Below are 27834 nucleotides of genomic sequence, written 5' to 3' on the forward strand. Positions count from 1 at the left end.
TCTGTGCTCTTTAAAGACACCTGTCTACCCCACAGTCAGTCAGACGCCAACTACTACCATGGGCAAGACCAAAGCGCTATCAAAAGACACCAGAGACAAAATTGTGGACCTGCACAAGGCTGGAAAGGGCTATGGGGCAATTGCCAAGCAGCTTGGTGAAAATAGATAAACTGTTGGAGCAATTGTTAGAAAATGGAAGAGTCTAACGATGACTGTCAGTCTCCCTCAGACTAGGGCTCCATGCAAGATCTCACCTCATCGGGTATCACTGATGATAAGAAAGGTGAGGAATCAGCCCAGAACTACAAAAAAGTAGCTGGTCAATGACATGGAGAGAGCTGGGACCACAGTTTCAAAGGTCACTTTTGGTAGAACACTACGCCATCATGGTTTCAAATCCTGCATTGCAAGGAAGGTTCCCCTGCTTAAGTCATCACACGTCCAGGCAGGTCTGAAGTTTGCCAATGACCATCTGCATGATCCAGAGGAGACACATGAGAAGATCATGTGGTCAGATCAGACCAAAGTAGAACTTTTTGGTCTAAACTTTACTCGTCGTGTTTGGAAGAAAAATAATGAGGTGCATCCCAAGAACATCATCCCTACTGTGAAGCATGGGAGTGGTAACATCATGCTTTAGGGGTGCTTTTCTGCGAAGGGGACAAGACGACCGCACGGTATTAGGGAGAGGATGAATAGGGTCATTTATTGTGAGATTTTTAAAACAACCTCCTTCCCTCAGTTAGAGCATTGAAAATGGGTCGTGGCTGGGTCTTCCAACATGACAACGACCCGAAGCACACAGCCAAGATAACCAAGGAGTGGCTCTGTAAGAAGCATATCAAGGTACTGGAGTGGCCTAGCCAGTCTCCAGACCTAAATCCAATAGAACATCTTTGGAGGGAGCTGAAACTCTGTGTTGCTCAGCGACGGCCCCGAAACCTGACAGATCTAGAGGAGTTGGCCAAAATCCCTGTTGCATTGTGTGCAAACCTGGTTAAGAACTACGGGAAACATTTGACCTCTGCAGTTGCAAACAAAGGCTTCTGTACCAAATATTAACACTGATTTTTTGAGGTGTTCAAATATTTATGTTCAGCAGTGCAAGACAAATAAATTCTTTAAAAATAATACAATATGATTTCCTCAAAAAAAAAAATAATTCTGTCTCTCAGAGTGAGAATGCACCTATAATGTGTATTTCAAACTTGCAAAATCTCTGGGTGTTCAAATACTTCTGCTCCTCACTGTATATCATATGCCCATGTTTACTTCTCTGAAAAGATGGTAAATACTAGAGGTTGAATTTATTAAGGGAAAATATGTATAGTAGATAGAGAATATATGAATAGTCTCTTACTGTGTAGGAAGTGAAAAGAAATAAGCTGGTCACCGCACAATAGACAGCGAGGCATTTGTATGGTATTAGTAATGAATTGCAATTCATTTATATAATTTTAATAATTTTTTTATATATTGTGTATTTTAGAATATTTAAATTTGTCTATTAACTATTAAATGAGAGTTTAAATGGTATAAATAAGATCTCCCTGGATTTCTCCAAATAAAGTGTGCCTGTCCATAGTTATAATTAATCAGATTTTATTTAGTTGACAGGGACACAAGGTCATTGCACCTTATCCACAGTAAAGGGATGTGAGCCACCAAACTAAAATATTTTGTGTAATCCTATATTTAGCCTCATAAAAATGGTTGTCAAAATTTGATAATTTTGGGGTGCAAAAATCTATTTAAAAAGGTTTTAATTCTAAGGAATTCACAACACAAATGTGGTTCAAAAAGTGTCTAAACACACATAGTAAATGAAGTATTCCATGTGTGGTACCATTTTTAGCCATTTTCTAATATACATTGGATATTTGAGCTATTTATAAGGATTAGCGACTTTAAGTTATTTCAAAGATTACACGTGCCCTATGACTAGAGACGAGCGTAATTTTGAAAAATTTTATTTGGTCGATTCACCGAAGTTCACCAAGAAATTAGATTTGTTTCAAATTAATTTGTAACAGATCGCTGTAAATCAGATATACCCAGGCAACTCTACCTAATCATATTCTTCCCACTTGGTGGCCAAATCTCAGTGTGAAGGCTTGGAAGTTACCCCTTTCCTGACTGCCAACAGTAAATTTATTTAAAAATAGCACCCACTGGCACATGCAGCGGAGCCATGTCTGCTAGGTGTCTGTGCTTTTAGAGAGCTGACACCCGTCACTAATATCCGTGACTGGCGGTAATGCCGGTCATGAACTTGTAACCCTTTCAGATGCCAAGGTCATCCAGGTGTGCTCTGGCTCCCTCCGACGGGGATCAGGGGAGCCAGGGCATGTATGCAGCAGCTCCTGTCCTCCTGTGTGATGGGAAGCAGCATTGAGGTGGAAAAACTTTCCTCAAAGCAACAAAATTAAGGGATCCACAACAGGGATGACCATAATCCCATGTGAATCCCTCCATAAGGTCCGGGATCCCTCCTTACTATGAGTCTAATGGTATTTTGCTTTTAAAATGATCAGGGTTAAGATCAGAACATGGTAGAAGTATCAAATATGGCCACTGGATTATTGCAGCAACACTGTCCCTAGTACATAAGAACTTTCCACATCTCTCCCTATGCTCAGCTCACAGGACAATGGCCAAGGCCACGTGGAATTAGGCTTTTATAGGGCTTTGTCATCAAAGGGGTGACTATTTGCTGATTAGCTGGCTGCATGGCATTATGGTAGATCTTGTGTTTTACTTTCACTTTTTAACACTTGCAGCCACCATTTAAAGGAAAACCTGATTCGTTACCACGAAGCATGAGGAAATTCGGCTTTGTTACGAATTGAAAGTGTTCCTATACTTTTTACCGAATTCCGCTTAGAATGGGTTCAAGGGAACAATAGGAGGGTAGCAAAATAAATCTCCAGTTGATAAATGCATTAGGCCTCCTGCACACAAACGTTTTTTGCGTTCTACATACGGTCCATATTTGGAACCATTCATTTCAATGGTTCCGCAAAAACAAAAACGGAATGTACTCTGTATGCATTCCGTTTCCGTATTTCCGTTTTTGCATTCTGTTCTAAGATAGAACATGTCCTATTATTGCCCACAAATCATGTTTCGTGGCTCCATTCAAGTCAGTGGGTCTGCAAAAAAAAAACGGAACACATACGAAATGTACTCCGTATGTCTTCCGTATCTGTTCCGTTTTTGTGGAACCATCTATTGAAAATGTTATGCCCAGCCCAATTTTTTTTCTATGTAATTACTGTATAATGTATATGCCATAGGGAAAAACGGAATGGAAAACACAGAAAAAGCCATACGGTCTTGTGCAGGAGGTCTTACTCCTATATTTTGCATCACTTTTTCAAATGAAACCTAGTGGACTTTTTTAATTCAATAATCTTTATTCAGAGTTTAAGATAATACAAAAAGGTTACAAGGTAGCAACAAAATATGTAAACCAATCAATAAGAAACCAAAAATAAGAAACCAAATATATGGCCATACTAGAACAACTAAGAACTAGATAGATATAGGTTCTATCGATACCAGTAGAAGAGCACTAAATAAACATCAGGGCATCCACTTAACATAATCTTGATAGCTGCCAAGATATTAGGAATGTACTCGTAAGGGCATTCGGGAGTAAGGACAGATGTCTTTATTCAGCCTCATTAACCATGTTACTATGTTTTATAAAGGACTCTGTGGAAACTTCAACAACATCCAGAAAGATGACTTTCGGACTAGTAGTGGCGCTGTAGAAAGCAATGCAGTTGAGTTTGCCAACACATGGAAAACGTCTTTCAAATGCAAACATATTTCACCTGTCCATGAACACCCCTGCATTTATGGCATGGAAGTAGGTAATATATTTTTTGGTTATTTGGATTGTAAAACACATATTCTTGATATCTCTTGTCATTTCTTATTAACTAATCCTCATACATTGACATGATAGATTTGTTTTATTAACTTTTTCCTTAAAAATGCTGCAATAAATGAAATACTAAATGCAATTTGCCCACTTTGGGCAATCATGTCATATGGGCAGAATAGGGGGTGAGGATATTTGATCTGTTATAGAGGTGAGAATATTTGTTCTGTAATGGAGGTGAGAATATTTTATCTCTTATTATTATGAATCCCTTTGAGAATAATGGTTTGCACATTATACAGCAGATGGTAAGCAATGACCATTTCTCATCTTGATGACTAATGCCCAAATACAGAAATTCCTGCGCAAATGTTTTTGGGTTTATACTTTATACAACTCTTAAACAATCAGACTTGAAATTTCCTTTCATATTGTAGGTTCCCCAGAAAGAAACTGTTGGTAAATGGTCCTGCTGTCGAGATAACTACAATACCACTTGATATTAGCAGTGGAAAAGCTATCTGTTATGGCCTCTTTACACTACTCGATGGAGCAGACAATTGTTGGGAAGAAGCATTCCTTCCCAGCAATCGGACGCTCGTCAGTGAATGAGGCCACTGCATTTACAGGCATCGTTCCCTCCACAGTATAGAGAGGAGTGATAGCTAATGCCATCTCTCATCCACATACAGAATCATTGTTTATGGCAGCAGGGTGCCCACAACATACGATTGGTCCTTGGTAGTAATCTGCCCAAATATTGTGCAGTGTAAAGGTGCCTTTACTTGGTCTTCTTGTATGACCAATTGTCATCAGCTCTAGTGAAAGCAACAAGAAACCCTTTTCCATCAGCTACAAATTGATTCATAGCATAAATACAAAGTAGTTGAAAACATCAATGAAGAATGAAAGCATTGTACTTAACATTTTGTAATTTATGTATGTAAATATCTGTTTTTAAGTGTTGTAATGCTGCTTTTTATATATCTAAACAGAGAAATATGCAAATTATTGGTGTAATATATTGCTTGACACCGAAGGGCCATTTTCTGCTTGTCATAATTCAGTGAGTCCTGATGCTTATCAGCAGGTAAGGTGTCAAAATCTAATAAACACACAACACTTTTTTGACTTTGTGTCTAACCTCCTTTTCAAAAAAAAAAAAAAAAAATTACATTTAGCCATATGAAGGAAAAGCCTATTTTGACCTTCAGGACACATCATTTTTTAAATCTACTTTTATTTCTTTATTTTTTTTGAGATTAAAATGTTTATAAATTTAGCAGCATTTTCACAAATTATCACAAAAATCTCCAATTTCTGTTTTTAGGGATCAATTAATGTCTGACGTGGCTTTAAGGCCCCTTTCAGACGAGCGGGTGTCACGCTGAAGACTCGCAGCACAGTACCCGACATGAACTACCAGCATTGCCGGGGTCAAATAGCATTATATTGATTTTAGATGCTATGTAACCCTTACAGTTCTGGAATATATTGCATAACACTGATATAATGCTGTTAGCAGGCTCCATATTTAAAGACCTACCCGACTTCTGCAGTAAATATACGGCAAAAGTCAGAAAAGGGTTAATGTTTTACTACTTTTACATCATAAAATTACTTTTTTAACCACTTTGGTGGGGTCTTTAAACATGGTTCCCACTCGTGCCTGCAGTGGGCACCATAGCTGATGGGTCTCTGCTGTTTTAAACAGCAGAGGCCTGCGGCTAATGTCCGCAACTGGCAATAAAGCAGATTGAGAACATTACAGCCTTTAGATGCAGTGTTCAAGTGTTATCATGGCATTTAAAGGGTGAAAAACCAGGAAGCGCGAGCTTCCAGGTTAAGACTGGCATCCCCGTGCGGCGATCAGGGATTCCGGTCATTATTTCTAACAAGCTGGGTCTCTCTGAAGAGACCCAGCGTATTAAAGCTGCAGTTCCAACATAGGAGATCAGTAATTAGAGAATGACAACAGTGGGTAAAAAAAGTATTTAGTCAGCCACTAATTGTGCAAGTTCTCCCACTTATAAAGATGAGCGAGGCCTGTAATTGTCATCATAGGTATTACCTCAACTAAGAGAGACTTAATGAGAAAAAAAAAATCCAGAAAATGACATTGTCTGATTTTTAAAGATTTTTTTTTTGCAAATTATGGTGGAAAATAAGTATTATAAGTCAATAAAAGTTCATCTCAATACTGTTATATACTCTTTGTTGGCAATGACAGAGGTCAAACGTTTTCTGTAAGTCTTCACAAAGTTTTCACACACTGTTGCTGGTATTTTGGCCCATTCCTCCATACAGATCTCCTCTAGAGCAGTGATGTTTTGGGGCTGTTGCTAGGCAACACGGACTTTCAACTCCCTCCAAAGGTTTTCTATGGGGTTGAGATCTGGAGACTGGCTAGGCCACTCTAGGACTTTGAAATGCTTCTTACGAAGCCACTCTTTCGTTGCCCGGGCGGTGTGTTTGAAATCATTGTCATGCTAAAAGAACCAGCCACGTTTCATCTTCAATGCCCTTGCTGATGCAAGGAGGTTTTTACTCAAAATCTCATGATACATGGCCCCATTGATTCTTTCCTTTACACGGATCAGTCGTCCTGGTGCCTTTGCAGAAAAACAGTCCAAAAGCATGATGTTTCCACCCCCATGCTTCACAGTAGGTATGGTATTCTTTGGATGCAACTCAGCATTCTTTTTCCTCCAAACACAATGAGTTGAGTTTTTACCAAAAAGTTCTACTTTGGTTTCATCTGACCATATGACATTCTCCCAATCCTCTGGATCATCCAAATTTTCTCTAGCAAACTTCATATGGGCCCGGACATGTACTGGCTTAAGCAGGGGGACATGTCTGACACTGCAGGATTTGAGTCCCTGGCAGCGTAGTGTGTTACTGATGGTAGCCTTTGTTACTTTGGTCCCAGCTCTCTGCAGGTCATTCACTAAGTCTACCCGTGTGGTTTTGGGATTTTTGCTCACCGTTCTTGTGATCATTTTGACCCCATGGGGCGAGATCTTGCATGAAGCCCCAGATCGAGAGGGATTATCAGTGGTCATGTATGTCTTCCATTTTCTAATAAATTGCTCCAACAGTTGATTTCTTCACATCAAGCTGCTTGCCTATTGCCGATTCAGTCTTCACAGCCTGGTGCAGGTCTACTATTTTGCTTCTGGTGTCTTTCGACAGCTCTTTGGTCTTGGCCATAGTGGAGTTTAGAGTGTGACTGTTTGAGGTTGTGGACAGGTGTCTTTTATGCTGATAACAAGTTCAAACAGGTGCCATTATTACAGGTAACGAGTGGAGGACAGAGGAGACTCTTAAAGAAGAAGTTACAGGTCTGTGAGAGCCAGAAATGTTGCTTATTTGTAGGTGACCAAATACCTATTTTGCCGAGTAATTTAACAATTAATTCATTAAAAATCCTACAATATGATATCCTGTATTCTTTCAACCCATTCTGTCTCTCATAGTTGAAGTGTACCTATGATAAAAAATTACAGGCCTCTCTCATCTTTTTAAATGGGAGAACTTGCACAATTGATGGCTGACTAAATACTTTTTTTGCCCCACTGTATACTCCTTATGGAGTATAGTAATATTCTTGAAAAAACAAGAGGGGCTACAAAAAAATTTAAATATAAAAAATTAAAATTACCCCCTTTCCTTAGAATAAACAAATACATAAATTAAAAAAATATATATAAACATCATGGGCATCATCATGTCCAAAAACACCTGTACTATTAAAATATTTTTCCAATATAGTGAATGGCATAATGGAAAAAATAAATATCAAAATGGCCTATTTGTCAATTTTTCATTGCTTCTCTTACCCAAAAAATTAAATAAAATGTGATAAAAAAAAGACACACACACTCCAAAATTGTATTATTATAAATGACAGATCATCCTGCAAAAAATGAGCCACCATATATTATAGTTATGTCAGTAGACATAACTATAAAAAAAAAGTTATGGGGGTCAGAATATTATGTAATAGTACAGCCGTTTTTGGATGTGGTGATGCCAATAATGTTTATATTTTTTGTAATTTATGTATTTATTTTTGTATTCTGATCATGGGTCTTTTAGACCCATTAATTGTACATAATTCCTCATTTCTTATGTTGGCCTGCCACCTGGTTGCCGAAATAGGAATTGCAGCTTCAATACCCTGGGTCTCTTCAGAGAGACCCGGTGTATTGAAATCAAGTATAGGCATCCAGGTTGTCACCCTTTAGATGGCGTGATCTCACTTGATTACTGCCGGTCGAGACGCTGGTCATTAGCCATGGGTCTCTGCTGTTTGCTCCAACACCGTACGTGTGCTGGTAGCGGATGGGTTAAATAACTTTGAATAAAATATTTCTGACCCCCCAAAAATCTTTTATTTTCCATAACCATTTACTTACCCATAGCATTTTTTATTTTTCATTTGATGCAGCTGTGTGATGGTTGTTTTTCCGGGATGGACTGTAGTTTTTAATTTCATTTTTGAGAGGTAAGATGAGGTTTACCATGGGATATATATTATCTAAAAACTTTATTCTGCCAAGTGATACGATATGGTGATACCAAATATATATATTTTTTATGATGTAAATAAAAATGACATGAGGGGCACACCTGCACCTAGAAATCACATGGAAGGCCAGCCAAAATGTATGTGTAACAATAATTTTATTAACACACACTATATGTACAGAATGTATATAAATATAAAATGAGGATCCTCAACTTACACATAAATCAATAAATCAATACGTAGACATAATGATTAAAATATCTGTGCAACAATTTAAAATTGACTAAATGGTGCAGACTTGTTATATTTCGAATGCACAAAGATGGAGGCGCACTGACTCTATTTAAAGTTCTGACTATGGTCAGTGGTGGTATCCAATCCTGATTGAAAATGTTTTCACAGCTTATATGGCTTGCTTTGCTGAAAAACCGCTCTATGTAGCTGGTATATAGTCTAATAATGCCGCACCTGTGTGGCCGGTAAAGGTGTTTGTATGAACAGTCTTTATAGTGAGGTTTTTTCACAGCCCATATCTCTGAAACTGCTGTTAAACCGTACTTAATGTACCCACATTACTCACTGTTCTGATGTGGTACAATACCCGATCCTCCGTGCTTAGCGTAGCGTCCCACGTGTTACAGCATCGGTGGTCTGGGTTCCGGTCTGTTCTTTTTAACTGGCGAGCGGATTGTTGGGACAGGGTAAGCAGTGATTGAGACGCCGGGGTCAAACTTATTTGGGACCCGATGTAGATTTCGGCGTTGTTTAGTGTCTTTTAGTTCAAGGCACTTTGCCACTTCACCGCTTGTGTTCCTTTCTGTCCAATGTGTGGATAAGCGCTTCCGGAAGTTCTGTAGTGGTGCGCAGGTAAATCCGCTGCGGCTTTTTTCCTTTTTAGTTGAGACTTGTTACCAGACGCGTTTCGGAGTTGGCAGTGACTCCTTCCTCAGTGGTCAAGTCTCGTATGTTATGTGAAGGTTTATATAGGGCTAAGTCTCTCCTCTCATTGTGCATTGTTTAGACGTCATGGGGAGGTTTAGAAAACCCGGGTATGGATTCCCGAGTTCTTTGGTTTTTTATCATGACGATACCGATGTGTATATATATGTGTGGATTCAACAGTATACATAATAATCTAATACTATGAACACATACGTGTTGGCTGGATACGATTGCAACTGTTCATTTAAATTATGGAATCCTGTATCCATACGATCTAAATAATAAGATTTAAAACAGCATACATTTTAAAATGATTAATAAATTACTTCTGCACTATATGAAGATGTTCTTCGCTTCTTCTTGAGCTGTGTCTGCATGACCATCAGATGTAGTTATTAAACAATTTGTCCCCATAGGTTCGTTTACCATATGGTTTCCGTTGGAAATGCATTCACAGCAAAAGCTAATAAGTGTGTTGCAATAGTATATATATATATGAATATAAAATTTAGTAAGTACAAACTACGAGTATTAACATGATAGTGATAATATGGATCGTATTAAAAAGACTATGCTATATTCAGATATCAATAGACCTGTTGAGATATTAAAAAATAGATAGGTTAACATATATATATATGTTTATATATATATAAATATAGATGGAAATGGTATTAAACATATTAAAAATGTTAAAAATATTAAAAATAAAAATATGTATGATAAAAATAAAAATTAAAAATTAAAAATTATTAATGTTGCAATCTTCTGGTTATTTTTAATTTTCATAATACTGATGAATACAGAGCCAATAGTAAATGAATATTATATACATATTGTTGTAATAATTCCATACTTGTCTAAAAAAAAATTTTTTAAAATTTTTTATTACATGATTATTTAGAAAATTACCTAAAATGTAGTAGTTTAGAAAATTACCTAAAATGAGCAGACCATTCTCATGTGTTTAATCTGTATTTATTCAGTTTATAAAAAACCGAAAATCTCCATTTCTGCATTTAAACCTCGTGGGAGGATAGAGTCGAATTCAAAAAATTTTCTGGATTCAACTCTGGACATTTGACTTATATGGTCTCCTCCTCTCCAATGTGTGTTCACTTTCTCTAAGGCTGCAAAAATCATTCCTTGTGGTTCTTGATTATGTGACATCTTAAAATGGTGTGACAGAGTGTGTTTGTCATATCCCTTTTTAATGTTAGAGATGTGTTCCGCAATACGTTTTTTCAATGTTCTTTTTGTTCTGCCCACGTATTGTTTTTTACATGGGCATTGGATAATATATATGACACTTTCTGTGTTACATGTCATAAACTCTCTGATTTTGTGTGTGTGGTTATTGCTAGTAGATTTGACTTCAATGGTTTTTTTAGGGAATGTGGTGGATTTACACCCCATACAGGAACCACATCTATAAAAGCCTGTTAGATTTATCCATTTTTGAATTGATGTTGTTTTCACAGATTTATTATTGATAGTGGGAGCTACCAATAGGCCCAAATTAGGAGCCTTAGAGAAAGTGATTAGAGGTTTGTTTGGTAAAATGTGGCCAATTGTCCTATCTTTGACGACGTGGTGCCAGTGTTTATTGATTATATATCTGATCTTTTTGTATTGAGAATTAAATGGCAATATAATTCTTATATTATCATTTGTGTCAGTTTTTAATGTTTCCATTTTGTCAGAGAAAAAGGTATTGCGGTCTAATTTACGTACAGTTTCCAAAGAGGATTCTAAAATTTGCAATGGGTATTTCTTCTCTAAAAATTGGTCCCTTAAATTTAAAGCTTCTTCTTCAAACGTTTCTTGTTTTGAGCAATTCCTCTTAATGCGTCTAAATTGCCCCGAAGGGATATTCACAAGCCATTGTGGTAAATGACAGCTGTCAAATAATATATAGCTGTTTTTGGACGTAGGTTTTTGATAGGTGCTACATAGTAATGTGTCTTTCTCTATATTAATTTGTAAGTCTAAAAATTCAACGGAAGAAGTACTTGTAATAGCCGTAAAATGTAAGTTCAATAAATTATTATTAATATCTTCTAAAAAGAGATCGAGTGATGATTGGTCACCTCTCCATATAAACAGAATGTCATCTATATAACGGTTCCAGAGCACCAGGCTTGTCCCCAGTTTTGGGATGATGACGTCTTGCTCCCACTGTGCCATAAAAAGATTGGCATAACTGGGGGCAAACCTGGTGCCCATGGCTGTGCCTTGTATCTGCACATAAAATTCTGTATTAAAATAAAAATAGTTGTGGTCCAATATAAATCTGACTGCCTCCGTTATATACTCTATCTGCTGAATCGGTAATTGTCCATCTTGTATCAATTGTGATTTCATGGCTTGGATCCCCTGGTCATGTTGGATTATCGTATAGAGGGACTGTACGTCTAGTGTACCTATAATCCAAGTTGGGTCCCATTTAATTTTTTCTATCGTTTTAATTATTTGTGTTGTATCTTTAGTATAGGATTTGGTTTTCTTAACTACAGGTTGCAATAATCTGTCTATATATTGAGACAGATTTGCCGTAAGGCCATTTATTCCAGAAATAATGGGTCGTCCAGGTGGATCAGTATAGCTCTTATGTAATTTTGGGATGCAATAAAAAACCGGTAATCTTTGTTGTGTGCTCAATATATATTTATGCTCATCTTGTGTTAAAATTTCTTGTTCCAGACCCTTATTACATAACGTAGTTAGTTGTGAATAATAATCCTGTGTGGGGTCTGATTTTAATTTTTTATAGGTTTTAATATCTGATAGTTGTCTCTTACATTCATTATTATACTTTTCTGCTTCTAAAATAACAATAGCCCCGCCTTTATCTGCGGGGCGGATTATTATGTTGTTATCCTTCTGTAATTGTTTTACTGCTTGTATTTCCTGTCGGGATAGATTACTATTGTTCACATTTTTTGTTGTTTTTATTTTTCTTATGTCACTCTCTATCGATTGTCTGAAAGTGGCCATTTCATGGCTAATTTCTTGTCTAGGATACTTTCTAGACCTAGTTTTCAAGTTTGTGTGAATATAAGTTTGTTTAACTGATTTGTTCATTTCTGGGTTGATAGGGTTTTTCATATAATATTTTTTCAAACATAATTTTCGGATGAATTTCTCCACTCCTATATAAGTGTCAAATTTATTTAATTGGACCGTCGGTGCAAACTTGAGGCCTTTGTTCAGCAATTCAATTTGCGATTGTGTGAGGGAGGTGGTGCTCAAATTTACAATAGAATTCGAAGTGTCAGTGTCTGTGTGAATTATCTGTCGTAATTTTTTCAGTTTTTTTCCCCTACGTGGTTTTTTCTTCCTTCGTATTTGTGTGGTCTGTGTTGGTGATGCAGTGCGTAATGGGGCTCCCTGTAATGTGTCGGCTCCCGTTGTTGGGATTGATAATAATGTTGTGGATTGTGGTTTTGTTCTTGACTGTCGTGTCGGTGTCTCAAATTGTATGAGTGGTGGTATTTGATTGGGGATTTGTCTTGTGTCTTTGCATGCGATTGAGGTGAGTGTCGTCTCGGACGTGCTCTGTGATGGGGCGGGGTTTGATCTAAAAAATGGTTCTCACTAAAAGCTTCAAACCTATTTGATGTGGGTATTGTGTAGTGTTTATCTACATGTGTATCCCTTACTTCTATAGGTGCCTGTATAGTTGGTTGCTTATTAGAGGTTTCCTCTACTGGTTTGTTTTTAGACTTTTTTGGAGAATTTTGTATATTGTATATTTTCCTAGTTTTTTTCGTGATGATGTCATGCTCCATTTTATCTAAATTTTTGCATAATCGCTCCTGTAGGAGTGTAAATTCTTCATTTTTTGGTAGTTTTTCTATACCACTTTTCATTTGTTCTATTTGCAATGTAATTTGTTCCAGCATTTGGGTCCTTCTCCTTACAATCATCTCCATTAAGGCAATGGATTGTGATTGTAAAAAGGAGTTCCATTCATGATCAAACTCTTCATTACATAGGTCTTGAGCTGGTATTTTGGACAGAAGCAGCCCCTTGGGAATTTTTCTCTCTTTTATGTATTGATTTAACATTCTGATTTCCCAACGAACCACAAGGAATGATTTTTGCAGCCTTAGAGAAAGTGAACACACATTGGAGAGGAGGAGACCATATAAGTCAAATGTCCAGAGTTGAATCCAGAAAATTTTTTGAATTCGACTCTATCCTCCCACGAGGTTTAAATGCAGAAATGGAGATTTTCGGTTTTTTATAAACTGAATAAATACAGATTAAACACATGAGAATGGTCTGCTCATTTTAGGTAATTTTCTAAACTACTACATTTTAGGTAATTTTCTAAATAATCATGTAATAAAAATTTTTTTTTAATTTTTTTTTAGACAAGTATGGAATTATTACAACAATATGTATATAATATTCATTTACTATTGGCTCTGTATTCATCAGTATTATGAAAATTAAAAATAACCAGAAGATTGCAACATTAATAATTTTTAATTTTTATTTTTTATTTTTATCATACATATTTTTATTTTTAATATTTTTAACATTTTTAATATGTTTAATACCATTTCCATCTATATTTATATATATATAAACATATATATATATGTTAACCTATCTATTTTTTTATATCTCAACAGGTCTATTGATATCTGAATATAGCATAGTCTTTTTAATACGATCCATATTATCACTATCATGTTAATACTCGTAGTTTGTACTTACTAAATTTTATATTCATATATATATATACTATTGCAACACACTTATTAGCTTTTGCTGTGAATGCATTTCCAACGGAAACCATATGGTAAACGAACCTATGGGGACAAATTGTTTAATAACTACATCTGATGGTCATGCAGACACAGCCCAAGAAAGAAGCAAAGAACATCTTCATATAGTGCAGAAGTAATTTATTAATCATTTTAAAATGTATGCTGTTTTAAATCTTATTATTTAGATCGTATGGATACAGGATTCCATAATTTAAATGAACAGTTGCAATCGTATCCAGCCAACACGTATGTGTTCATAGTATTAGATTATTATGTATACTGTTGAATCCACACATATATATACACATCGGTATCGTCATGATAAAAAACCAAAGAACTCGGGAATCCATACCCGGGTTTTCTAAACCTCCCCATGACGTCTAAACAATGCACAATGAGAGGAGAGACTTAGCCCTATATAAACCTTCACATAACATACGAGACTTGACCACTGAGGAAGGAGTCACTGCCAACTCCGAAACGCGTCTGGTAACAAGTCTCAACTAAAAAGGAAAAAAGCCGCAGCGGATTTACCTGCGCACCACTACAGAACTTCCGGAAGCGCTTATCCACACATTGGACAGAAAGGAACACAAGCGGTGAAGTGGCAAAGTGCCTTGAACTAAAAGACACTAAACAACGCCGAAATCTACATCGGGTCCCAAATAAGTTTGACCCCGGCGTCTCAATCACTGCTTACCCTGTCCCAACAATCCGCTCGCCAGTTAAAAAGAACAGACCGGAACCCAGACCACCGATGCTGTAACACGTGGGACGCTACGCTAAGCACGGAGGATCGGGTATTGTACCACATCAGAACAGTGAGTAATGTGGGTACATTAAGTACGGTTTAACAGCAGTTTCAGAGATATGGGCTGTGAAAAAACCTCACTATAAAGACTGTTCATACAAACACCTTTACCGGCCACACAGGTGCGGCTTTATTAGACTAAATACCAGCTACATAGAGCGGTTTTTCAGCAAAGCAAGCCATATAAGCTGTGAAAACATTTTCAATCAGGATTGGATACCACCACTGACCATAGTCAGAACTTTAAATAGAGTCAGTGCGCCTCCATCTTTGTGCATTCGAAATATAACAAGTCTGCACCATTTAGTCAATTTTAAATTGTTGCACAGATATTTTAATCATTATGTCTACGTATTGATTTATTGATTTATGTGTAAGTTGAGGATCCTCATTTTATATTTATATACATTCTGTACATATAGTGTGTGTTAATAAAATTATTGTTACACATACATTTTGGCTGGCCTTCCATGTGATTTCTAAGTGCAGGTGTGCCCCTCATGTCATTTTTATTTGTATCTAATTATTCTGAAAGATTGGGGATATCTTTTTTTGGGGGAGCACCCTCGCGTTGTGATTGATAGAGTGAGCCAATCCATCTATTTCAACTTTGAATTTTTTATGATGTGTTACTACTTTTGCAACATAAAATCAGTAGTTATTTTTACTAAAAGTATATATATATATATATATATATATATATATATATATATATATACATACACACACTTTTTTTTATATATATATTTTTTTTGTATCACTATATCTAAGACCCATAAAATTTTTTTATTTTTATGTCTAGTCAGCTGTGTGAGGCATTGTTTTTTGCAGGATAAGCAGTGTTTTTTATTGCTTTATTGGTCACCATCATCATTCTGTGTAATAAAAAAATAATAATTATACAATTTCTGGGAGGTGAGATGACAAAACCAGCAATTCCATAATTTTTTAAGTTACACCGTTCATCATGTGGGGTAAGTAATGTGATTATTTAATAGATCAGGTGATTATTCAGCTATATCAATTATGTTTCTTTGTTTTTTTTTATATTTATTCAATTATGAATGAGTAGATAAGGGATAAAGATCATTTTTTATTTTTTTTTCCACTAGGGGACTTGAAGTTATAATTGTAAGATAATAGATAATTAAAGATATATATCTGACCTTTGGCCTTTCAGACCCTGCCTCTGCAAGGGTAGAGAGGGAGCCCCCCTCTATCTGTAAACCACTTAGATGCCGCGGTCTCTATCTCAGGGGTTAAATGGCTTGGACCTTTCAGATGACTGTGGCATCTGAGCAATGAAAATTTGGGAGCTGTGTGCTTCCCCCATTGCAGTGATAGGCCAGAGTTTGCTTGAAGCTGTAATGCCTGTCACGGGTATATACAGTACAAATACAGGCCTGAAAGGAGCAGCATTGCATTGGAATATACTGAATTCTGTATTCTGTCATAGATAAAAAATAATCACATCATTCAAATGGCAATATAATAATTGCTTTTTATATATAGGGTGACTTAACAAAAGGAAAAAAAAAAAAAAATCATAGCCATAGCCGCATCCAAAAAAGCCTGTACTATAGAAATATATAAATATTTATCCTATACAGCAAACCAAGTAAAGGGGAAAAAAAATCAAAATGGCCAATTCACCATTTTTACATCACTTCACCTCCCCAAAAAATGTAATACAAAGTGGTCAAAAAGTCATACATACCTCAAAATGGTATCATTGAAAAATACAGCAAATAATGAGCTCTACACAGCTCCATAGACACAAATATAAAAAAGCAGTGTAGCAACAAGAAAAACTATACAAATGTAGTTTTATTGTAACTGTGTAGACCCAGAAAATGAAGGACACAGGTCAGTTTTACTGCATAAAAAACACTGTTACAGGAGCGAGCACGTGGCTCCCGCTTCCAGAATGCTCAGATGCCGTGGTCACATTTGAGGGGTGGTTGATTGCATATATGTGCTGCGGGTTTCTGCTGTTTTAAACAGCAGAAACCTGATTGCTATGGCTCCTGCGGCACACCCGAGTGGGAGCCATGTTTAAACATGCAACTTCCTCTGTACAGGTAAGGGGTTAGGTCCCTTTACATGGGACATTGCTTTACAACAAGCGCCTGCTCATCAGTGGAGGAGACCACTGCTTTTACATGCACAGTATGGTGAGGAGAGATCACTAAGGCCATCGCTCGTTTCCATACTGACTAGTTGTTTGCAGGCTGCAGATGCTGTTTACATGGCTGCAAACAGCGATTTGTGTGTCCACGTGAATGATCGGTTACTCGATGAACGAGTTACGAACTTGTTCCTCTGGTAATCTGCGGCACTTTTACACCGCCTGATAATCGCCAAGCCAACGTTCCTATAAATGCTCGTAAGCGATTAGCAGTGGGATTCTAATCCCATGTAAAGGACCCTTACGTCAATATGGTTGTACATTGTCTAGCCTAACTTTATATTGTCTAAATGCTAGACAAACATAGCAAATGTGCCCAGCTGTATTTATTGTAAATGAAGTTAATTAGATTATGCTATGTCATCTAAAATATGTTTAAAAAAATCAACATATGCAATTTTCATTTTCCTCTTAGAATTGTCTTTTTGATACTTGCGCATGTAAAAGAGCTGAAGATTGCCTGTGTGCTGCCCTTTCCTCCTATGTATGGGCCTGTGCATCTGCAGGTATTATATTATCTGGATGGAGAGAAAATGTTTGCAGTAAGTGCATATCTATATTTCTCTATTGTTAGTAATTAGAGTTGAGCGAACACCTGGATGTTCGGGTTCGAGAAGTTCGGCCGAACTTCCCGAAAATGTTCGGGTTCGGGATCCGAACCCGATCCGAACTTCGTCCCGAACCCGAACCCCATTGAAGTCAATGGGGACCCGAACTTTTCGGCACTAAAAAGGCTGTAAAACAGCCCAGGAAAGGGCTAGAGGGCTGCAAAAGGCAGCAACATGTAGGTAAATCCCCTGCAAACAAATGTGGATAGGGAAATGAATTAAAATAAAAATTAAATAAATAAAAATTAACCAAAATCAATTGGAGAGAGGTCCCATAGCAGAGAATATGGCTTCCCGTCACCCACCACTGGAACAGTCCATTCACAGATATTTAGGCCCCGGAACCCAGGCAGAGGAGAGAGGTCCCGTAACAGAGAATCTGGCTTCATGTCAGCAGAGAATTAGTCTGCATGTCATAGCAGAGAATGAGGCTTCACGTCAGCCACCACTGCAACAGTCCATTGGCATATATTTAGGCCCAGCACCCAGGCAGAGGAGAGAGGTCCCGTAACAGAGGATCTGGCTTCATGTCAGCAGAGAATCATTCTGCATGTCATAGCAGAGAATCAGGCTTCACGTCACCCAACATTGGAACAGTCCATTGGCATATATTTAGGCCCCGGCACCCAGACAGAGGAAAGGTTCATTCAACTTTGGGTAGCCTCGCAATATAATGGTAAAATGAAAATAAAAATAGGATTGAATGAGGAAGTGCCCTGGAGTCCAATAATATATGGTTATGGGGAGGTAGTTAATGTCTAATCTGGACAAGGGATGGACAGATCCTGTGGGATCCATGCCTGGTTCATTTTTATGAACGTCAGCTTGTCCACATTGGCTGTAGACAGGCAGCTGCATTTGTCTGTAATGACGCCCCCTGCCGTGCTGAATACACGTTCAGACAAAACGCTGGCCGCCGGGCAGGCCAGCACCTCCAAGGCATAAAAGGCTAGCTCTGGCCACGTGGACAATTTAGAGACCCAGAAGTTGAATGGGGCCGAACCATCAGTCAGTACGTGGAGGGGTGTGCACATGTACTGTTCCACCATGTTAGTGAAATGTTGCCTCCTGCTAACACGTTGCGTATCAGGTGGTGGTGCAGTTAGCTGTGGTGTGTTGACAAAATTTTTCCACATCTCTGCCATGCTAACCCTGCCCTCAAAGGAGCTGGCATTGACACAGCTGCCTTGGCGACCTCTTGCTCCTCCTCTGCCTTGGCCTTGGGCTTCCACTTGTTCCCCTGTGACATTTGGGAATGCTCTCAGTAGCACGTCTACCAACGTGCGCTTGTACTCGCGCATCTTCCTATCACGCTCCAGTGCAGGAAGTAAGGTGGGCACATTGTCTTTGTAGCGTGGATCCAGCAGGGTGGCAACCCAGTAGTCCGCACAGGTTAAAATGTGGGCAACTCTGCTGTCGTTGCGCAGGCACTGCAGCATGTACTCGCTCATGTATGCCAGGCTGCCCAGGGGTAAGGACAAGCTGTCCTCTGTGGGAGGCATATCGTCATCGTCCTGCCTTTCCCCCTAGCCACGCACCAGTGATGGACCCGAGCTGCGTTGGGTGCCACCCCGCTGTGACCATGCTTCATCCTCATCCTCCTCCACCTCCTCCTCATCCTCGTCCTCCTCGTCCTCCAGTAGTGGGCCCTGGCTGGCCACATTTGTACCTGTCCTCTGCTGTTGCCAAAAACCTCCCTCTGAGTCACTTCGAAGAGACTGGCCTGAAAGTGCTAAAAATGACCCCTCTTCCTCCTCCTCCTCCTCCTCCTGGGCCACCTCCTCTTCCATCATCGCCCTAAGTGTTTTCTCAAGAAGACATAGAAGTGGTATTGTAACGCTGATAACGGCGTCATCGCCACTGGCCATGTTGGTGGAGTACTCGAAACAGCGCAACAGGGCACACAGGTCTCGCATGGAGGCCCAGTCATTGGTGGTGAAGTGGTGCTGTTCTGTAGTGCGACTGACCCGTGCGTGCTGCAGTTGAAACTCCACTATGGCCTGCTGCTGCTCGCACAGTCTGTCCAGCATGTGCAAGGTGGAGTTCCACCTGGTGGGCACGTCGCAAATGAGGCAGTGAGCGGGAAGGCCGAAGTTACGCTGTAGCGCAGACAGGCGAGCAGCAGCAGGATGTGAATGCCGGAAGCGCGAACAGACGGCCCGCACTTTATGCAGCAGCTCTGACATGTCGGGGTAGTTGTGTATGAACTTCTGCACCACCAAATTCAGCACATGCGCCAAGCAAGGGATGTGCGTCAAATTGGCTAGTCCCAGAGCTGCAACGAGATTTCGCCCATTATCACACACCACCAGGCCGGGCTTGAGGCTCACCGGCAGCAACCACTCGTCGGTCTGTTGTTCTATACCCCGCCACAACTCCTGTGCGGTGTGGGGCCTGTCCCCCAAACATATGAGTTTCAGAATGGCCTGCTGACGTTTACCCCGGGCTGTGCTGAAGTTGGTGGTGAAGGTGTGTGGCTGACTGGATGAGCAGGTGGAAGAAGAGGAGGAGGAAGCCGAGAAGGAGGAGGTGGCAACAGGAGGCAAAGAATGTTGCCCTGCGATCCTTGGCGGCGGAAGGACGTGCGCCAAACAGCTCTCCGCCTGGGGCCCAGCTGCCACTACATTTACCCAGTGTGCAGTTAGGGAGATATAGCGTCCCTGGCCGTGCTTACTGGTCCACGTATCTGTGGTTAAGTGGACCTTGCTACAGATGGCGTTGCGCAGTGCACACTTGATTTTATCGGATACTTGGTTGTGCAGGGAAGGCACGGCTCTCTTGGAAAAGTAGTGGCGGCTGGGAACAACATACTGTGGGACAGCAAGCGACATGAGCTGTTTGAAGCTGTCTGTGTCCACCAGCCTAAATGACAGCATTTCATAGGCCAGTAGTTTAGAAATGCTGGCATTCAGGGCCAGGGATCGAGGGTGGCTAGGTGGGAATTTACGCTTTCTCTCAAATGTTTGTGAGGTGGAGAGCTGAACGCTGGCGTGTGACATGGTTGAGACGCTTGGTGACGGAGGTGGTGGTGGTGGTGTTGGTGGTACATCCCCTGTTTGCTGGGCGGCAGGTGCCAACGTTCCTCCAGAGGCGGAGGAAGAGGCCGAGGCGGCAGCAGCAGAAGAGGCCGAGGCGGCAGCAGCAGAAGAGGTAGCAGGGGGAGCCTGAGTGACTTCCTTGGTTTTAAGGTGTTTACTCCACTGCAGTTCATGCTTTGCATGTAGGTGCCTGGTCATGCAGGTTGTGCTCAGGTTCAGAACGTTAATGCCTCGCTTCAGGCTCTGATGGCACAGCGTGCAAACCACTCGGGTCTTGTCGTCAGCACATTGTTTGAAGAAGTGCCATGCCAGGGAACTCCTTGAAGCTGCCTTTGGGGTGCTCGGTCCCAGATGGCGGCGGTCAGTAGCAGGCGGAGTCTCTTGGCGGCGGGTGTTCTGCTTTTGCCCACTGCTCCCTCTTTTGCTACGCTGTTGGCTCGGTCTCACCACTGCCTCTTCCTCTGAAGTGTGAAAGTCAGTGGCACGACCTTCATTCCATGTGGGGTCTAGGACCTCATCGTCCCCTGCATCGTCTTCCACCCAGTCTTGATCCCTGACCTCCTGTTCAGTCTGCACACTGCAGAAAGACGCAGCAGTTGGCACCTGTGTTTCGTCATCATCAGAGACATGCTGAGGTGGTATTCCCATGTCCTCATCATCAGGAAACATAACTGGTTGTGCGTCAGTGCATTCTATGTCTTTCACCTCTGGGGAAGGGCTAGGAGGATGCCCTTGGGAAACCCTGCCAGCGGAGTCTTCAAACAGCATAAGAGACTGCTGCATAACTTGAGGCTGAGACAGTTTCCCTGGTATGCATGGGGGTGATGTGACAGACTGATGGGGTTGGTTTTCAGGCGCCATCTGTGCGCTTTCTGCAGAAGACTGGGTGGGAGATAATGTGAACGTGCTGGATCCACTGTCGGCCACCCAATTGACTAATGCCTGTACCTGCTCAGGCCTTACCATCCTTAGAACGGCATTGGGCCCCACCATATATCGCTGTAAATTCTGGCGGCTACTGGGACCTGAGGTAGTTGGTACACTAGGACGTGTGGATGTGGCAGAACGGCCACGTCCTCTCCCAGCACCAGAGGGTCCACTAACACCACCACGACCATGTCCACGTCCGCGTCCCTTACTAGATGTTTTCCTCATTGTTATGGTTCACCACAACAACAAAAATATTATTTGGCCCAATGTATTGTATTCAAATTCAGCGGGATATAAATTTGAGGCCTAGTATTTAGGCGCTGGGTGACCGGTATGGATTTACTAACAGAATTGGACTTGGAAATGCACAGTAGCGTGTGTGTGAAGTTATTCTGAATGACCCTATGTGCACCTTGAATATTATATACCCTTTTAGGGATAGATTTCAAATAGCTCTGATATAGCAGAAACCTCTAAATTCTGAAATTGCTAAATTGGGAATTGTATTTAAACCCAGAACAAAAAATGTGCTTTGACGGACACTAAATAACTTTCCCAGCCACAACAGGACAGCGGTAACGAGAGATTTAGCGGGATATAAATTTGAGGCCTAGTATTTAGGCGCTGGGTGACCGGTATGGATTTACTAACAGAATTGGACTTGGAAATGCACAGTAGCGTGTGTGTGAAGTTATTCTGAATGACCCTATGTGCACCTTGAATATTATATACCCTTTTAGGGATAGATTTCAAATAGCTCTGATATAGCAGAAACCACTAAATTCTGAAATTGCTAAATTGGGAATTGTATTTCAACCCAGAACAAAAAATGTGCTTTGACGGACACTAAATAACTTTCCCAGCCACAACAGGACAGCGGTAACGAGAGATTTAGCGGGATATAAATTTGAGGCCTAGTATTTAGGCGCTGGGTGACCGGTATGGATTTAGTGACAGACTTAGACTTGGAAATGCACAGTAGCGTGTGTGTGAAGTTATTCTGAATGACCCTATGTGCACCTTGAATATTATATACCCTTTTAGGGATAGATTTCAAATAGCTCTGATATAGCAGAAACCACTAAATTCTGAAATTGCTAAATTGGGAATTGTATTTCAACCCAGAACAAAAAATGTGCTTTGACGGACACTAAATAACTTTCCCAGCCACAACAGGACAGCGGTAACGAGAGATTTAGCGGGATATAAATTTGAGGCCTAGTATTTAGGCGCTGGGTCACCGGTATGGATTTAGTGACAGAATTAGACTTGGAAATGCACAGTAGCGTGTGTGTGAAGTTATTCTGAATGACCCTATGTGCACCTTGAATATTATATACCCTTTTAGGGATAGATTTCAAATAGCTCTGATATAGCAGAAACCACTAAATTCTGAAATTGCTAAATTGGGAATTGTATTTCAACCCAGAACAAAAAATGTGCTTTGACGGACACTAAATAACTTTCCCAGCCACAACAGGACAGCGGTAACGAGAGATTTAGCGGGATATAAATTTGAGGCCTAGTATTTAGGCGCTGGGTGACCGGTATGGATTTAGTGACAGAATTAGACTTGGAAATGCACAGTAGCGTGTGTGTGAAGTTATTCTGAATGACCCTATGTGCACCTTGAATATTATATACCCTTTTAGGGATAGATTTCAAATAGCTCTGATATAGCAGAAACCACTAAATTCAGAAATTGCTAAATTGGGAATTGTATTTCAACCCAGAACAAAAAATGTGCTTTGATGGACACTAAATAACTTTCCCAGCCACAACAGGACAGCGGTAACGAGAGATTTAGCGGGATATAAATTTGAGGCCTAGTATTTAGGCGCTGGGTGACCGGTATGGATTTACTAACAGAATTGGACTTGGAAATGCACAGTAGCGTGTGTGTGAAGTTATTCTGAATGACCCTATGTGCACCTTGAATATTATATACCCTTTTAGGGATAGATTTCAAATAGCTCTGATATAGCAGAAACCACTAAATTCTGAAATTGCTAAATTGGGAATTGTATTTCAACCCAGAACAAAAAATGTGCTTTGACGGACACTAAATAACTTTCCCAGCCACAACAGGACAGCGGTAACGAGAGATTTAGCGGGAAATAAATTTGAGGCCTAGTATTTAGGCGCTGGGTGACCGGTATGGATTTAGTGACAGAATTAGACTTGGAAATGCACAGTAGCGTGTGTGTGAAGTTATTCTGAATGACCCTATGTGCACCTTGAATATTATATACCCTTTTAGGGATAGATTTCAAATAGCTCTGATATAGCAGAAACCACTAAATTATGAAATTGCTAAATTGGGAATTGTATTTCAACCCTGAACAAAAAATGTGCTTTGACGGACACTAAATAACTTTCCCAGCCACAACAGTACAGCGGTAACGACAGATTTAGCGGGATATAAATTTGAGGCCTAGTATTTAGGCGCTGGGTGACCGGTATGGATTTAGTGACAGAATTAGACTGGGATATGGCCAAAAAATAACCACACTATTGCTGGTTAAATGCACTTGGTGACGGGCGCAGCTTGCCCCTGATGTAGTATATGGCCAAAAAATGAACAGACTATTGCTGGTTAAATGCACTTGGTGTCACAGCTTGACCAACCACACTACTGAGGGTTAAATGCACTTGGTGACGGGCGCAGCTTGCCCCTGATGTAGTATATGGCCAAAAAATGAGCAGACTATTGCTGGTTAAATGCACTTGGTGTGATAGCTTGACCAACCACACTACTGAGGGTTAAATGCACTTGGTGACGGGCGCAGCTTGCCCCTGATTTAGTATATGGCCAAAAAATGAACAGACTATTGCTGGTTAAATGCACTTGGTGTGATAGCTTGACCAACCACACTACTGAGGGTTAAATGCACTTGGTGACGGGCGCAGCTTGCCCCTGATGTAGTATATGGCCAAAAAATGAACAGACTATTGCTGGTTAAATGCACTTGGTGACGGGCGCAGCTTGCCCCTGATTTAGTATATGGCCAAATAATGAACAGACTATTGCTGGTTAAATGCACTTGGTGTGATAGCTTGACCAACCACACTACTGAGGGTTAAATGAACTTGGTGACGGGCACAGCTTGCCCCTGATTTAGTATATGGCCAAAAAATGAACAGACTATTGCTGGTTAAATGCACTTGGTGTGACAGCTTCACCCTGATGTAGGCTTTAGCCAAAAAACAACCACACCATTGAGGGTTAAATGCACTTGGTGACAGGCGCAGCTTGCCCCTGATGTAGTATATGGCCAAAAAATGAACAGACTATTGCTGGTTAAATGCACTTGGTGTGACAGCTTGACCAACCACACTACTGAGGGTTAAATGCACTTGGTGATGGGCGCAGCTTGCCCCTGATGTAGTATATGGCCAAAAAATGAACAGACTATTGCTGGTTAAATGCACTTGGTGTCACAGCTTGACCAACCACACTACTGAGGGTTAAATGCACTTGGTGACGGGCGCAGCTTGCCACTGATGTAGTATATGGCCAAAAAATGAACAGACTATTGCTGGTTAAATGCACTTGGTGACAGGCGCAGCTTGCCCCTGATTTAGTATATGGCCAAAAAATGAACAGACTATTGCTGGTTAAATGCACTTGGTGTGACAGCCTTGACCAACCACACTACTGAGGGTTAAATGCACTTGGTGACGGGCGCAGCTTGCTCCTGATGTAGTATATGGCCAAAAAATGAACAGACTATTGCTGGTTAAATGCACTTGGTGTGATAGCTTGACCAACCACACTACTGAGGGTTAAATGCACTTGGTGACGGGCGCAGCTTGCCCCTGATGTAGTATATGGCCAAAAAATGAACAGACTATTGCTGGTTAAATGCACTTGGTGTCACAGCTTGACCAACCACACTACTGAGGGTTAAATGCACTTGGTGACGGGCGCAGCTTGCCCCTGATGTAGTATATGGCCAAAAAATGAACAGACTATTGCTGGTTAAATGCACTTGGTGTGATAGCTTGACCAACCACACTACTGAGGGTTAAATGCACTTGGTGACGGGCGCAGCTTGCCCCTGATGTAGTATATGACCAAAAAATGAACAGACTATTGCTGGTTAAATGCACTTGGTGTGATAGCTTGACCAACCACACTACTGAGGGTTAAATGCACTTGGTGACGGGCGCAGCTTGCCCCTGATGTAGTATATGGCCAAAAAATAAACAGACTATTGCTGGTTAAATGCACTTGGTGTGACAGCTTCACCCTGATGTAGGCTTTAGCCAAAAAACAACCACACCATTGAGGGTTAAATGCACTTGGTGACAGGCGCAGCTTGCCCCTGATGTAGTATATGGCCAAAAAATAAACAGACTATTGCTGGTTAAATGCACTTGGTGTGACAGCTTCACCATGATGTAGGCTTTAGCCAAAAAACAACCACACCATTGAGGGTTAAATGCACTTGGTCGCAGCTTGTGCTGGCACACCACAAGACACAAAATGGCCGCCGATCACCCCAGAAAAATGTGACTGACAAACGGTCTGGGCAGCCTAAAAACAGTGAGCAATTGAGTATCAGCAGCTCAATGATCCACAGCTGCAGATCGATCAATAATCATGTCCTTTGGAGGAGTTAATCTGCCTAATCTCGCCCTACTGTCGCAGCCGCAACCTCTCCCTACGCTAATCAGAGCAGAGTGACGGGCGGCGCTATGTGACTCCAGCTTAAATAGAGGCTGGGTCACATGGTGCTCTGGCCAATCACAGCCATGCCAATAGTAGGCATGGCTGTGATGGCCTCTTGGGGCAAGTAGTATGACGCTTGTTGATTGGCTGCTTTGCAGCCTTTCAAAAAGCGCCAAGAAAGCATCACAAAAGCGCCAAGAAAGCGACGAACACCGAACCCGAACCCGGACTTTTACGAAAATGTCCGGGTTCGGGTCCGTGTCACGGACACCCCAAAATTCGGTACGAACCCGAACTATATAGTTTGAGTTCGCTCATCCCTATTAGTAATCAATAAATAGCAAACATCATTGAAAACCAATGTCGGTATAGGACAGTGATGGCAAATCTTTTAGAGACCGAGGGCCCAAACTACAACCCAAAACCCACTTATATATCGCAAAGTGCCAACACGGCAATTTAACCTGAATACTACAGTCCAAAATACTGTATCTTCCATGTACTTTGTCATTTAGTTATAATAGCCTGCCTACATTCAATGCACCACCTGTGCTGTTAATAGTGTGCCCTGCGCCTATGAATGGCAGGAAAAGTCTAAGGCATAGTACGCCTTAAACTTTTTTTCCAGGGTGCAGGTGCAAATGGAGAGGGCTCTGAGTGCCGCCTCTGGAACACGTGCCATAGGTTCGCCACCACTGGTATAGGAGGTACTTAGCAAGTTTTTCAAGGGATTAATAGTGTTTCTTTACAGTGTCAGAGTCTTAGTATATCCCTCTATGATTCCTATATGCCTAATATGGGATATGGACAGGGTTTGATAATTGGGTAACCCATTTAACCCCGGTACTGATTTGAGCAATGTACAATCCACTACATTAAGCAGTGGAGTTTCATTTGCATTTCGTTCCGAAGGTCTTCATTGGAAAGAAGGTACGCAAATTACAGTGGGATGCGAAAGTTTGGGCAACCTTGTTAATCATCATGATTTTCCTGTATAAATCGTTAATTTTTACGATAAAAAATGTCAGTTAAATACATCATATAGGAGACACACACAGTGATATTTGAGAAGTGAAATGAAGTTTATTGGATTTACAGAAAGTGTGTTATAATTGTTTAGCCGCTCCAGGACCGCCGTACGCAGGATTGCGTCCTGCCGGCGGCCCTGCTCTTCTGGGTGGACGCATATACGCGTCCTCCTGCGAGAGCCGAGATTTCCTGTGAACGCGCGCACGCAGGCGCGCGCGCTCACAGGAACGGAAGGTAAGAGAGTGGATCTCCGGCCTACCAGCGGTGATCGTTCGCTGGCAGGCTGGAGATGTTTTTTTTTTTAACCCCTAACAGGTATATTAGACGCTGTTTTGATAACAGCGTCTAATATACCTGCTACCTGGTCCTCTGGTGGTCCCTTTTGTTTGGATCGACCACCAGAGGACAC

Source organism: Bufo gargarizans, chromosome 10 (assembly GCF_014858855.1).
Source record: "Bufo gargarizans isolate SCDJY-AF-19 chromosome 10, ASM1485885v1, whole genome shotgun sequence".
NCBI classification, from domain to species: Eukaryota; Metazoa; Chordata; class Amphibia; order Anura; family Bufonidae; genus Bufo; species Bufo gargarizans.